The sequence below is a fragment of the Gossypium arboreum genome, chromosome 2 (genome assembly GCF_025698485.1).
Source record: "Gossypium arboreum isolate Shixiya-1 chromosome 2, ASM2569848v2, whole genome shotgun sequence".
Classification (NCBI taxonomy): domain Eukaryota; kingdom Viridiplantae; phylum Streptophyta; class Magnoliopsida; order Malvales; family Malvaceae; genus Gossypium; species Gossypium arboreum.
Window position 1 is genome coordinate 7400435 of NC_069071.1, and position 16157 is coordinate 7416591.

General features: G+C 34.9%; 1 non-coding gene across 1 annotated transcript; it reads left to right on the forward strand.

Annotated features, from left to right (window-relative positions):
- Positions 1-3357: 3357 nt before the first annotated feature.
- Positions 3358-3464, forward strand: LOC128289734 (small nucleolar RNA R71). Its single transcript, XR_008279378.1, has one exon. It is a non-coding gene; the product is annotated as a small nucleolar RNA R71 (small nucleolar RNA).
- Positions 3465-16157: the final 12693 nt, after the last annotated feature.

The following is a 16157-nucleotide window of genomic DNA, read 5'->3' on the forward strand; positions in this document are numbered from 1 at the left end:
TATAATGCAAATAGTAATAAGATCCGTCTTAAGTTTCATCTCCCTTAGGTGTTTAGGGAGTTTAGTTCATAATAAGGGAAAACATCTCAAAATTGGAAAAACAACAAAACATAAAGAAACCCAAAGAACTTCTAAGGAAATTGAATGGAGATCTTCAGTCTTGAAGTAGATCCTGCTTCCAAGCTACTTCCAATGGCTATCTTTGAGTATTTTCTATCTTCTACCCTCTGTGTCCCTTTTAATCCTCTTCTAGGGTGTTTATATAGACTTTGGAATGTTTCAAAACCCTCCAAATTAGCCTTTTTTTAGTAGAATTAGACTTGGTTTCATAACAAATCTGCAAGAAAGCAATTGACGAAATTAAAATAGATATGAGCCCATAAGGAATCAAAATCTTAATTAAACCAAACAAGAGAAATATTAATGACATTGACCTATAAAAGAATCTAAAAAGTAAGTGATGCATAATAATGCACATAATGAAACCACTATCAAGAAATATTCAATAGCATCAAGATCCTAATATATATATATATAATAATAAGCTATGTGAATACATCTAAAAATAAATGCTAACTAATCTAGTTGTACCAAATTAATATCCTCTAAAATAATAAGAGAAATTTAAACTAAAACTAAAATAGAAAAATAATAAATAATAAATAAATAAATAAACGAAACTGAAATAACATAAAAGTGCGGGTAAAAGGAGGAACCACAGACGGAGGTGGGGACGAGGTGGGTCAAGGAGGCTTGCGGTGGTGCGTGGAGGTTGGCGCGAAGGGTGGACGGCGAGGAAACTGGCTGGTGGTCATACGAGAAAGGGGGAAAGAAAAAGAAAGTAGGGAGAAAGGAAAAAGTGAGGGGAAGAAGGGAAGAAAGGGAAAGGGGAGGTTGTGGCAGGTCGACGGCCGGGGAGAGGGAGGAAGGAGGTGGTTGGTAGTGAGGGGAAAGGGGGACTGCGGCGGTGGCTGGTTGAGAGGGTTTAAGGAAGAAGACAAAATAAAAATTATGTTTTGGGGGGTTAAAATAGGGGCACGGTAGTGTTAAAGCCCCATGTTGGCTGTGTTAATCTCAAATATTGAATGCCCATTCGTCACACTGCTTGGGACACGTCTGTGTGTCCAGGCCGTGTGGCTCCCACGGTCGTATCGCACGGTCGTGTGCTACGTTGTTCATTTCTCCCACACCCGTGTATCTCTTTTAGCCCGTGTTTGTCGAGTTTGGGTAATTTTAAGCCCTATTTCTACACGGCCAAGGACGCGTAAAAAATAGATAAAATAAATGGGTTAGTGGTGTTAATGCTCAAGTTACCTCTCGAAAAGCGCTTATTTATAGTCTAAGCTCAACTCACCTCATATTTGCACGGTCATGGTGGTTCGAGGAGTTGAAACTCCTCATCCCTGCTATCAATTTTATCAAAATAAGGTTTTAGACGAGTACTGTTTACCTTAAAAGTGTCAAATTTGGAATGAGTTACCTCTACTGTACCGTATGGGAAAACGTTGAGTACCATAAAATGGATTTCTCTATTAGGTTCAGAAGTGGCAACACGAGGGTCTGCTTCATCTAATAGTACTTTATCTCCAACCGTAAGTTGATTCGATTCACCTTTAAGTTTGTCATGGCACTACCTTGATTCATCGTGTATTCCCGGTTTCTCCTTAACCTGTGTTTGCCATTCATCTAGTTCCTCGATCTGTAGCCTTCGCTCTTTATGGATAGTCTTGTTATTACATGGACTGGAACGTGGCTCATTTGTACTTCTCAAAAGTTTTTGCTGTAAAGAGGGTTGAACAACAAGGTTACTCACATTAAAAGAAGTTGTGTAATCATCTCAATCACTAGTCTTTTTTACAGAATCACGTGCTTGGATTTTAATCATGTCGTCGCCTACCCGAAGTATTAACTCACCTGTACTGACATCAATAATAGTCCTAACAGTTGCTAAAAAGGGTCGTCCTAAAATTAAAGGAATGTCACTATCCTCATCCATGTCTAAAACAACAAAGTCTACTAGAAATATAAATTTGTCGATTTTAACGAGCACATCCTTAATTATACCCCTAGGAAATCTAATGGTTTTATCATCCAATTGAACACCAATCCTAGTTTGTTTGGGTTTCCCAAGACCTAGTTGTTTAAACATTTTATAAGACATAACATTAATACTTGCCCCTAAATCAGCTAAAACATTGTTAACATTCAAACTACCAATTAAACAAGGAATTGTAAAACTCCTTAGATCTTTCAGTTTGTTGGGTAGCTTATTTTGTAGAATAATTGAGCAGACTGCATTTAACTCCACATGTGATGACTCATCTAACTTTTGTTTTTGATAAGAGCTCCTTTAAAAATTTAACCAAGTTGGGCATCTGAGAAAGAGCTTCAATAAACGGTAAGTTAATATGTAACTTTTTAAGTAGTTTAAGAAATTTACCGAATTGTTAGTCTGTGCGGTCTTTCCTTTTTGCATTGGGATATGGTATACGAGGTTTATACTCTTTGCTTACCGGCTTCTGTGTACCATGATTCATCTCATCCTTACCATTACTTACCACAGCTTCGTGCCTTGTTTCAAATTTAGATTCAACTACCCCTTCTTCGTCGTGTACAGTGATGGCATGAAGTTGCTCCCTTGGGTTAGTTTCTGTGTTACTGGGCAAGCTACCTTGTGGTCTTTCAAAGATCAACTTATCCAACTGTCCTATTTGATTCTCGAGTCCTTGAATCGATGTTTGTTGATTTTTAATTACAGTTTCAGTGTTTTGAAAATGGGTTTCCTCTACTGAAATTAACTTCGTCATCATCTCTTCAAGGTTCGACTTTTTCTCTTGCTAGTAAGGTTGTTGTTGGAATCCTGGAGGTGGTGGTGGTCTCTGATTTCCTTGACCACCCTAAGAGAAGTTGGGATGGTTCCTCCAACCTGCATTGTAAGTATTACTATATGGATTATTCTGTGGTCTAGAATTGTTACCCACATAGTTGACTTGTTCGTTTGTAGTACTATGGTCGTAGGCTAGCCATTCTGGCTTTTTTATCCCTCCTCCATTTGTATCACACTGCATCACCGGATGCACCTGCGTAGAAATACATAAGCCATCAATCTTTTTATTTAAGAGCTCTACCTGGTTTGATAACATGGTGACTGCGTTGAGGTTGAAAACACTGACTTCTATATTAGGCTTTGTCCTCATGACTTGCCACTGATAATTATTCAGCGACATCTCTTCAATAAACTCATAAGCTTCCTCAGGTGTTTTATTATTTAAGGTTCCATCGGTCGCTGCATCGACCATCTGTCTCGTTGAGGGGTTCAAACCATTGTGGAAAGTTTGAACCTGCAGCCATAAAGGTAATCCATGGTGAGGGCGCATTCTCAATAAATCCTTGTATCTCTCCTATGCATCATATAGTGTTTCTAAATCCATTTGCACAAAAGAAGAGATATCATTCTTCAATTTAGTCGTTTTAGCCGGCAGAAAATATTTGAGTAAAAAGTTTTCCATTATTTGCTCCCAAGTAGTGATTGATCTCCGTGGTAACGAGTTCAACCACTGTTTAGCCTTATTCCTTAATGAAAAGGGAAACAACCAAAGGCGAATGGCATCGTCAGAAATGTCATTGATCTTAAAGGTGTCACAGAATTCCAGAAAATTTGCTAAATAAGTGCTTGGATCCTCGTCCTGCAAACCATCAAACTGAACAAACTGTTGTATCATTTGAATAGTGTTAGGTTTCAGTTCAAAATTATTTGAAGCAATAGCAGGTCTAACTATACTCGATTCAGTTCCTATTAAAGTAGGTTTAGCATAATCATACATAGTACGAGGAGTAGGATTCTGATTTACTAGATTTTCAGCAATCACAGGAGGTAACAGATTATTTTGATTATCAGCCATCTCCTCGGTTGTAGTATGGATATTGTTCTATCACTCTTCCTCTATGTATTGTAGACTTCGCCTAATTTCTCTTCGGTTTCTGCGAGATGTGCTCTCGATATCACTGTCAAAAGGCAAAAGTCCTAACGGGTTCCTCTTAGTCATAAACTAAAGACACCTTCCAGAAGCATTTAAAAAGAAAAATTTAGAAAAGAAAAATTAAACTAAAAACAAAGAGCAAATTGCAATAAAAGTAAAAATGGCTAAAGTAATAAAAATCAAGCGTTCCTAATATCTTAGTCCTCGTCAACGGCGCCAAAAAATTTGATGGTCGTTAAGCTAACTAAAAATTCGACTAAGTCAAGTGCATCTATCGAACAGTAGTATAGTTATGGTGAGACCGGAAATATCGTATCCACAAGGACTAAAAGTACTAGTAATTACTATCTGTTTATTATCTAGCCTAACAATTAAAGGAATGTTTTAACTAAGACTAATTATCTAATTAACTAAGATTACAACAGAGATAAAAGTTGAAAAATACTGTTTAGAAAACTGATGGAGAAGATAATACCCAAGGAAGAATCCACCTAGACTTCACTTATTATTTCTGAATTAGACGATTTATTCACTTGACTTAATTTGTAGAAATCCATGATTTATGTTAATATCTCTCTCGAGACTAAAAACAACTGACTCTAAGTTGATTAATTGAAATCTCTTTATAATTAAAACCCCTATTGTCACATTAATTCGATCTATAGATTCCCTTATTAGATTTGACTCTAAGCCGGCAAATTTATGTTGTCCTATATCTAGGATTGCATGTAACTCCACTTAATTATGGGAGATCTACTCTTAAACAGACTCTTTTGCTCCACTGAATAAGCACATCAAAACCTTAATTAATATCCCGAAATATTAAAGCAAGAATTAAAACTCACAATTAAGAATAAGAACAAGTATTTATCATATAATGCAAAAAGTAATAAGATCCGTCTTAGGTTTCATCTCCCTTAGGTATTTAGGGAGTTTGATTCATAATAAGGGAAAACATCTCAAATTTGGGAAAACAACAAAACATAAAGAAACCCAAAGAACTTCTAAGGAAATTGAATGGAGATCTTCAGTCTTGAAGTAGATCCTGCTTCCAAGCTGCTTCCAATGGCTATACTTGAGTATTTTCTGCCTTCTACTCTCTGTGTCCCTTTTGATCCTCTTCTAGGGTGTTTAAATAGACTTTCAAATGCTTTAAAACACTCCAAATTAGCCTTTTCCGAGTAGAATTAGACTTGGGCTCGATAGGGACACGGTCGTATGCCACGCCCGTGTGAAGGTGCTGAAATCGTGTATATTTCTGAGTTGGTTTTTAGTTGACACGACCATGACACACAGGCGTGTGGCCTGCCCGTGTGCCTCACACGGGCTTGTGGCTTACTCGTGTAGAAGTGCCTACGCCGTGTGAAATACTGAGATAAGCCCATTTTGTCTGTTTTTGGTCCGTTTCTTGCTCTTTTCACCTTCCTATGCTCACCTAAGTATAACACATGAATTTAAAGGATTAAGAGCATCAAATTCACTAAATCTTATGATAAATCATCCAAAAATATGCCAAGCATGGGATAAAAATATGTATATATTATGGTTTACCAAGAAACATTATGAACACCAAAAGTAAAAGGAAAATCTGTAATATAGTTCCTTTTACATTTTTCCTAAGTCAATAGGAATGTTATTTATTTTTCTGACTCTCCTTTTTTTGGAAGTATTCATGTTCTACATCTTAAACATAATACAGGAATATAACCATTAACCCTCCAATGACCTTCTAAATGTACGGAAAAACTTCAAAAAGAATTGAACATACTCGCATTAGTAACATTCTTGTATTATCATTTATACTCGAGTATGAGTAATATAGAGAATATTATGCTCCAAGTCTATAAATGCAATCCTTCTGAATTTATACACTTAGTAGAAGGCATACTTGTTATGTTCCATTCTTGTATGTCAGCAAATCCTGCAGTTTCAAAAAGTTTAGGTTTTTCATCTTAGGTTAAATAGTAGGCATAAACATTCAAAAAATAATGATAACATACCACTGCTCCTGAGACTAGAATGTAGAAATCTGTAGGTATTTCATTTTGTAATATAATTTCCACTTTTGGAGGAAAGTTTTCTACTTTCATGTCAGACAGCTGAAAGAAGAAAATGCCATGAAAACATTCAGCACACCCCTTGCAATTGCCTATTCATAGAAATAAAACAGTGTGTAAGAATGGTACAGGAACTAAGTTCTTTAATATATGTAAGACTGCACCTATCCCTACCTCAAAGAATGAATTAAAATTCATTCACAAAAGGAAACGTCTAAGAAATGGAGCTCGCTGACTCCCAGCAATCCTGCTCCTGCGCAATATAGTATATAAAGAGTTTGATTTCTTGTTAAATTTCTAGAAAAAATGGTTCGGATCAATATCCTTTAAATACATAACCATGCAAATAGTAACTTGAATAATAAATTCCTAACAACAAGTTAATCAAACAACTTATATCTATCATTTCCTTTATATAAATTTGATCTATCTCAAACGTTAAAAAATTAGGCAAATTGTCAAAACCACCTAATGCCAAGTTGTAAATGATGTTGGAAATTCAAGGCACATGTCCATAATATTCACTAAGTCAAAATACTTATTTTTGCCATGTTAACTACATAAGCAAAAAAAAGATTCCAGATATGGGTACCTTAGTTATACGTTTTAGTTCAGATGTATTTTGACTACTTTCTGGGTTCTCAATGTTCCAACAAAACTGTAGGCAAAGATTCACTCTCCTGTCCCTAACAGTTTATTTTTGTTATACTTTGGTCCGGTGGTGCCCAACGTTCATTGTTATCAACCCTCCTTGGTAAGTTATTTTTTTACAACTAACCATTCCTCTAAATTTTTCCTTAAAAAACAAACAGTTTTTGTGGTTGATTGTTGTATTTTTTCATGCAACTCTATTTTGTCCCATCCACATTGCCCATATAGTGGCAAACAATAGTTGTTTCTGTTGGTCGCTACTTCTAGTAAGATGTTCCCTTATCCATTCCTGTATAGTATCATTTGATATTATTTCCTGTTTCCCAAAGTTGAGTTCTGACCATACCTCTTGTATTGCAGGACAGTCCCTAATTGCATACTCCAAAGTCTCTAAACCCTCATTGCATCTTGGGCACGTCGCTGACTTACTAATTCTTTTGTTCCATAAATTTCTAAATGTTGGGATATAGTTGTTGTATACCCGCCAGTTTGTAATTCTAATTTTATTTGGGAGATATATATGCCAAAGGTTGTTGTAAAATTCTTTACCTGTAATGTTATTGTTAGCCATTTCTGGGTTTGAATTTTTCGTCAATAAGTTTCTATAGCTGCTCCTTATAGTAGGTTCCCCCTGTAAGTTCGCCACTCCAAACACTTCTGTCCTCTTGCAAGTGTTTCACCAACGGAATCTCCATGATAGCCTCTGCCTTTTTATTACTAAAAAGTCTAGTAATTACTTCCTCTTTACACTGTCTTAAATTTAAATCAATCAAGTTTGCCACTTTTGTTACACTATAATCACTAGCTGACTCTTGAATTCTTTGGTTTTCTAGTTTAGGAACCCAAGCATCTTGCCAAATAGAGATGTTATCACCATTACCAACTCTCCAAGCCATACCATATTGCAAGACTTTCCTTTTTCCCAAATGTTTTGCCAGGTATAAAAAGGGAAGTTTCCTAACTCTGCTTACATAAAGTCTGTTTGAGGATAATATTTAACCTTTAATGTCAATGCAAGTAACGAATCGGGATACTCTAATAATTTCCAGCCATGTTTTGCGAGAAGGGCCATATTAAACTCAGGCAAACTATGAAAACCCATCCCACCATCTAATTTTAACGCACATAACTTCAATTGCACCAATGCATTCACCGCTTCCCCTTCTATTTTTGCCATCAAAACTTGTAAATAATCTGCTCCATTTCATGGCATAAAGAATTTGGTAAAAGAAAACACAACATAGCATAGGTTGGGTTTGCTTGTAACACACTTTTAATAAAAACCTCTTTCCCACCTTGTGATAATGCCTTAATGCACCAATTATTAACATATTCTGCCATTCAATCCCTTAAGCCCTGAAAACTCCTCCTCTTCTATTTTTCAACCATATTCGACAAACCTAGATACTTTTCTAGTTCCTCCAAAAATCTTACTTGCAAAGTTCACGAAATCAAATCTCTGTCTTATATCGGACTATTAACACTAAAAAATAAAGCTTTTTTGTTTACTCCAGATCTTGCAGATCATCAATCTTCTCTTGCAACTCATCATTCATCTCTTCCATCTTCTTCTGTATAGCTGTATCATCTTGTCGTCCTGCAGGTGTTTCACCAACAGAATCTTCATGATCGCCTCTGCCTTTTCATTACTAAAAAGTCAAGTAATTACTTCCTCCTTATACTGTCTTGAATTTAAATCAATCAAGTTTGCCACTTTTGTTACACTGTAATCACTAGCTGACTCTTGAATTCTTTGGTTTTCCAATTCAGGAACCTAGGCATCCTGCCAAACTGAGATGTTATCACCATTACCAAATCTCCAGGTCATACTATATTGCAAGACTTTCCTTTTGCCCAAATGTTTCACCAGGTATAAGAAGGGAAGTTTCCTAACTTTGCTTACATAAAGTCTGTATGAGGATAATATTTAGCCTTTAATATCAGTGTAAGTAACGAATCGGGGTACTCTAATAATTGCCAGCCATATTTTACGAGAAGGGCCATATTAAACCCAAGTAAACTGCGAAAACCCATCCCACCATCTACTTTTAACGGACATAACTTACTCCAATTGCACCGATGCATTCCCCGCTTCCCCTTCTATTTTTTCCATCAAAACTTGTAAATAATCTGCTCCATTTCATGGCATAAAGAATGTGGTAAAAGAAAATACAACATAGCATAAGTTTTGGATTGTTTGTAACACACTTTGAATAAAAACCTCTTTCCCACCTTGTGATAATGCCTTAACGCACCAATTATTAACACATTTTGTCATTCTATCCCTTAAGCCCTGAAAACTCCCCCTCTTCTGTTTTTTGACCACATTCGAAAAACCTAGATACTTTTCTAGTTCTTTCAAACATCTTCCCTACAAAGTTCACGAAATCAAATCTCTGTCTTATCTCGGACTATTATAACTAAAAAATAAAACTTTTTTTGTTGACTTCAGATCTTGCAGATCATCAATCTTCTCTTGCAACTCAATATTTATCTCTTCCATCTTCTTCTGTACAGCTGCATCATCTTGTCCAAGATATTATTTAGATATCTACTGGATAAAGTATATTAATAAATATGAAGAATTACTATTTGATTAGAAGAAGAAATTATTTGGATGTCACACTTTCTTCTATGGATTAAGCTTTCAAAGCAAACAGCTTTTTCTTACAAGAAAAATTACAGGATCCCTCAACATGAAGAAAAATTCAATGAACACAACTCTCAAAGCAAAATATGTATTTGGTCCCTCTTTTGTTTTAAAAAGGCTTGCACTACAGCACTTATAAAAATGGCATATAAACATGTTTTTTCCACATTTTTAAAATTTAGATTCATAAAAAAACAAAACTATTAGACTAGTTTGCTCTCTACATTTATTCGCGTATAAAGAAAGGTGGCAATTTTTAATCGTAAAGAGCCTATTTTCTTACCACATAAAGAAAAACAGAAAGCTACTAATTAATCGTAGGCTAACCTTATCCCTGAAGCGTAAAATTAATCGTAGGCTAACCTTATCCCTGAAGCGTAAAAAGAGTCAACGATAGAACACTTCGTTGGAGGCATGTTAGATACTACTCTCCTGTCAATAACAATAGAAAACTTCTTCAAAGCTTTCTATTAAGAAATAGAGTAAGATTCACTTAATAGCTTAAAAATTAACCAGTATTAAAACATATGATCCATTCTCTTTTACATTATTCATAGGGTTTGTTGTCTCACTGTTGATATTATTCATAGCCAAGTGATGAAACTATCACTACATATCAAAATGTCAGAAAGCAATAGACATTGGATATTGCATTAATTGTTTTTTAATGAGAACTTGACATGCGTCTCATATCCTTCTTCAATTAATTTATAATTTATCGTTGTGTGAACCCTAAGCTATAAGCACTTAGAACATTCTAGATGGTATATGCTTGAAATTTTTTATTTCTATTATACATCCTTAATGATGGTGCTCTTTATTTACCTTCTCGATTTGCATCTTGGGAATCTAATGTTTCTCTGTTTTGTTGCTCCTCATTTTGTTTGTAGGCTGTAAAAGAACATAATAAAATATGATATTCTAACATTTCTCTAATAGGTTCAACATTAGGATGAAAATATACCTTTTTATTCTGGTCTACCAGTAATTCTGTTAGGAAAGGAATCTCCTGTAGGAAATCTTCTTTTAAACCTTGCAAGTACTATGAATAGAGAAGTCAGAGTAAAGAACTGAGGTTTCATTGCTTACTTTTATCCCCAAACTAATCATGGAACCATTTATTCAAATTTAAATATCTCTTAGCTAAAACGTTTTCTTTAACAGCTTTAGGTACTATGTGGCTGATTTCCTCTAAAAATTTACTTTCACTTATAGGTCACATCTTAAATCCCTTTTGCTTTTGTAGTTTTTTTCCCCTGATACTGTAAACCTGATTATAAACTACCTATATATGGAGAGAGATGAAGTTTACAAACCTTCATAAAGTTAGCAATAATAATCTTTCCATCTTTACTCTGTGCTTGAATCATTTGTTTGAAATGGTGATGACTTATCCGAACAACCAGGGAGAGCCTCTTCATTCTCTCTGTAAAAGGTTAGGGAATATTGAAAATTACCCCAATTTCTCCTGCCATATCTACAGCTCCTAGTTTAATTCATCATGTGCATTTTTTAGGCTATTAGTAAAAGATGTCGATAATTAACTTGCTTCGTTTCTAATTTCAGGTTGATATTAAAACAAAGCACCCTTCACTTTGTTCAACTTTCAACAATATCTCTGTTACAAGCTGAAAATCGTACTTTGATAGAGCCTACCCCACTTCCGTCTCTAGAAACATTAGGAAGACCAAAAGCAAAAGGAAAATATGTAATTGTAGTTCATTTAACATTTTTCCTAAGTCAATAAGAATACTATTTGTTTTTCTGACTCTTCTTTTTTCTGGAAGTATTCATGTTCTACATTTTAAACAGGATAAAGGAATATAACCATTAACCCTCCAATGACCTTCCAAATGTATGGAAAAACTTCAAAAATAATTAAACATACTCGCATTAGTTACATTCTTGTATTATCATTTACACCCGAGTGTGAGTAATATAGAGAATATTATGCTCCAAGTCTATAAATGCAATCCTTTTGAATTTATACACTTAGCAAAAGACATACTTGTTCCATTCTATTTTTGTATGTCATCAAATCCTACAATTTCAGAAAGTTTAGGTTTTGCATCTCAGGTTAAATAATACGCATAAACATTCAAAAAATAATGATAACCTACCACTGCTCCTGAGACTAGAATGTAGAAATCTGTAGGTATTTCATTTTGTAATATAATTTCCACCTTTGGAGGAAAGTATTCTACTTTTATGTCAGACAGTTGAAAGAAGAAAATGCCAGAAAACATTCAGCACACCCCTTGCAGTTGCCTATTCATAGAAATAAAACAGCGTGTAAGAATGGTACATGAACTAAATTCTTTAATATATGTAAGACTGCATTTATCCCTACCTCAAAGAATGAATTAAAATTCATTCGCAAAAGGAAACGTCTAAGAAATGGAGCTTATTGACTCCTAGCAATCCTGCTACTGCACAATATAGTGTATAAAGAGTTTGATTTCTTGTTAAATTTCTAGAAAAAATGGTTCGGATCAATAACCTTTAAATACACAACCATGCAAATAGTAACATGAATAATAAAGTCCTAACAACAAGTTAATCAAACAACATATATTTGTCATTTTCTTTGTGGAAATTTTATCTATCTCAAGCGTTAAAAAAATTAGGCAAATTGTCAGAACCAACTAATGCCAAGTTGTAAATGATGTTGGAAATTCAAGGCACATGCCCATAATATTCACTAACTCAAAATACTTATTCTTGCCATGTTAACAACATAAGCAAATAAAAGATGCCAGATATGGGTACCTCAGTTATACATTTTAGTTCAGATGTATTTTGACTACTTTCTTGGTTTTCAATGTTCCAGCTAAACTGTAGGCAAAGATTCAAATTCCTGTCCCTAACAGTTTATTTTTGTTATACTTTGGTCCGGTGGTGTCCAACGTTTATTGTTATCAACCCTTCTTGGTAAGTTGTTTTTTTACAACTAACCATTATTCTAAATATTTCCTTATAAAACAAACAGTTTTTGTGATTGATTGCTATATTTTTTTCATGCAACTCTATCTTGTCCCATCCACATTGCCCATATGGTGGCAAACAATAGTTGTTTCTGTTGGCTGCTACTTCTCGTAAGATGTTCCCTTATCCGTTCCTGTAGAGTATCATTTGATATTGTTCCAGGTTTCCGGAAGTTGAGTTCTGACCATACCTCTTGTATTGCAGGACAATCCCTAATTGCATGCTCCAAAGTCTTTAAACCCTCCTTGCATCTTGGGCACATCGTTGAGTTACTAATTCTTTTGTTGTATAAATTTCTAAATGTAGAGATATAATTGTTTTAAATTCGCCAGTTTGTAATTCTAATTTTATTTGGGAGATTTATATGCCAAAGTTTGTTGTAAAATTCTCTACATGTGATGTTATTGTTAGTCATTTCTGGGTTTGAATTTTTCGTCAATAAGTTTCTGTAGCTGCTCCTTACAGTAGATTCCCCTTGTAAGTTCGCCACTCCAAACACTTCTGTCCTCCTGTAGGTGTTTCACCAACGGAATCTCCATGATCGCCTGTGCCTTTTTATCACTAAAACATCTAGTAATTACTTCCTCCTTACACTGTCTTGAATTTAAATCAATCAAGTTTGCCACTTTTGTTACACTGTAATCATTAGCTGACTCTTAAATTCTCTGGTTTTCTAGTTCAAGAACCCAGGTATCTTGCCAAACTGAGATGTTATCACCATTATCAACTCTCCAGGTCATACCATATTGCAAGACTTTCCTTTTGCCCAAATGTTTCGCCAGGTATAAGAAGGGAAGTTTCCTAACTTTGCTTGCATAAAGTCTGTATGAGGATCATATTTAGCCTTTAATGTCAGTACAAGTAACTAATCACGCTACTCTAATAATTTCCAGCCATGTTTTGAGAGAAGGGCCACATTAGACTTAGGCAAACTACAAAAACCCATCCCACCATCTACTTTTAACGCACATAACTTCAATTGCACCAATACATTCCCCGCTTCCCCTTCTATGTTTGGCATCAAAACTTGTAAATAATCTGCTCCATTTCGTGGCATAAAGAATTTGGTAAAAGAAAACACAACATAGCATAGATTGGGTTTGCTTGTAACACACTTTTAATAAAAACCTCTTTCCCACCTTGTGATAATGCCTTAACGCACCAATTATTAACACATCCTGCCATTCTATCCCTTAAGCCCTAAAAACTCCTCCTCTTCTGTTTTTCGACCACATTCAACAAACCTAGATACTTTTCTAGTTCCTCTAAACATCTTACCTGCAAAGTTCACGAAATCAAATATCTGTCTTATCTAGGACTATTAGAACTAAAAACTAAAGTGGATTTATCCAAATTAACCTTCTGCCCTGACATGCACTCATAGTTCTTCAAAATGTCTTTCAACTCATTTACCCCTTGCGTTGTAGCCTCTCTAAACAAAATGCAATCATTTGCAAAAAGCATATGGGTAATCTACAGGCCCCTTCTACTTACCTTCACTCCTTTTTATTTTTCTTTCCTTTCTCGTCATTCCCATTAACGCTAAGAGCCGATCCACACATATTAAAATAAACAAGGGCTAAGAGGGTCGGCTTATCTTAGTCCTTTAGTCGGTTGAAATTTCTTTCCTCTTTCTCTATTTAAACGAACTGAATAAGAAACAAAATTTATACATCTCATTACGAAATTAATCCATCTTATATCAAAGCCTATTCTTACCATCATCTCTTGTAAAAATCCCCATACCATTATGTCATATGCTTTGCTTATATCGAGTTTAAGCTTAAATGAGCCTATTTTTCCCACTCTCTTTTACTTTAGTATATGCAGAATCTCATAAGCAAAGAGTACATTATCGGTAATCATTCTACCTGGTACAAACGCACTTTTTGCTTTATCAATACTAACATCAAGCATTTTTCGAAAACAATTAGCCGTTATTTTTTAGATGACTTTGTATAAAACAGAACAAAGGCTAATTGGTCGAAAGTCTCTTAAATTACCTGGTTTGGAAGTTTTTGATATTAGCACAATGAGTGTAAAGTTAATCTCTTCCAGAGGCTTTCCTGCGTTGAGAATGTTAAGACAAAACTCTCTCACTTTTTTACCTATAATATGCCAGAATTTCTAAAAAAATAGAGCAGGGAACCTATCCTTCCTTACTGCCTTCATCGGGTTCATCTCCTTTAATGCTAATATGATTTCATCTGTAGAATGTCTATTGTTAGCATCATATTCAAGTTCTTTGTTATGCACTTCTCAACTCCTTCAAGGCCCCAGATCACTTCTCCTTTCCCAACTAATATGAAAAGATCTGTGAAATATTCCTTCGTTATTCCAGCCATCTCCTCCATATTGGTTGCATGTATACCATTCTCTCTTTCAAGTTCCTTTAAATTATCTTTTCTTCGTTTCTGAAAGGCAAACCTGTGAAAAAAATTTGTATTTCAATCTCTATTTTTTAGCCAATTCACCTTTGCCCTTTGTTCCTAATATAATTCTGTCTTTTCAATTTCCATGTTAAAGTTCTAATTTTGTGTCAATAAGATCACCAAGAATAGTGTTCGTTCGGTCCTCTTCCCTAAGCTCCTCCATTCTTTCCTCAAGGTCCTTTATCTTTCTAACTTTCATACTGCTCAATTTACCCGCCCACTTCATTAAACCTTTTTCCTCCATCTCAAGACGCTTTGGAACATTCAAATTACACCCCTCTTATAGCTCTCTTATCTCCTTTTCACATGATTCCTCTAGTAACTATTACTGTTCAAATCAAAAATAATGCACTCGAGATCTTTGATTATCAAGCTCTATTTCCAATAACAAAGGACAGTGATCCGAAATAGAGTGTCTCAAATGTTTGACCCTGTACTTAGGAAATACCTCTCACCATTCCATATTTGCCACAAAGCGATTAAGCCTTTCCCTTATATTGTTGTTCTCGAAGTTACCCCTTTCCCAGGAATACCAAGGACCGATAAACCCTATAACCTCCCATTGACATTGATCTAACGCTTCCCTGAATACTCTCATTCACTTCTAATCTCTTACCACGCCTTCTTTCTTCTCAAAATAATATAATATTTCATTAAAATCCGCCTCAAATTTTGCAGTAATGACTTTAATAGATTCTAAGTTGATTCCTTAAATCAAGTATCAAGAGACCCATAAAAACTTGTAAATCTCCATTGCCTTTCAATGGTCTCATCTTCCACTTCCACATTAATGTGATTTTTCGAAAAACTTTTTAAACTAACTTTACTTCCTTCCATCCATCCTAAACTCAACCCTCCTCTCGTACCCTCTGTCGGGACGTCAATCCCATTGTGATAATCACATCTTTGCCTAACTCGCTCTATTCTTTTGCTATCAAGTTTGGTCTCTATCAAATAGACCATGTGGGGACGCCAACAGTAACAATTTAAATTTGAATTCAATTGATTAATCCAAATGAATGTTACAAATAATAAATGAATAATCCATAAAAAAATGTGTCTTCCAAATTATTATATTAAATTATGAGATAAATTAATCAAGTCAATTCAATAAGCTAGGGAAAGACCCTTTTATTCTTCATGCTATATTCTCACCTTAAAGTTAGAAAGGATAATCGTCCTTTAATTTTTGTTCTTCCATATCAACAATAATGTAAATTTTGGCCTTTTGTCTTTTGATTCATCTAAGCACGAGAATGCTTAAGCAAGTTATTAATAAGCTAAATTCGACTAATGAATGTTTGATATGCATGCTTTAATTAAGGAAAGTTCATGAATGTTTGATGTACTTAATTGGAACACAAAAAAGTTCATGAATCAAATTGATCATTAAAGTCAAACT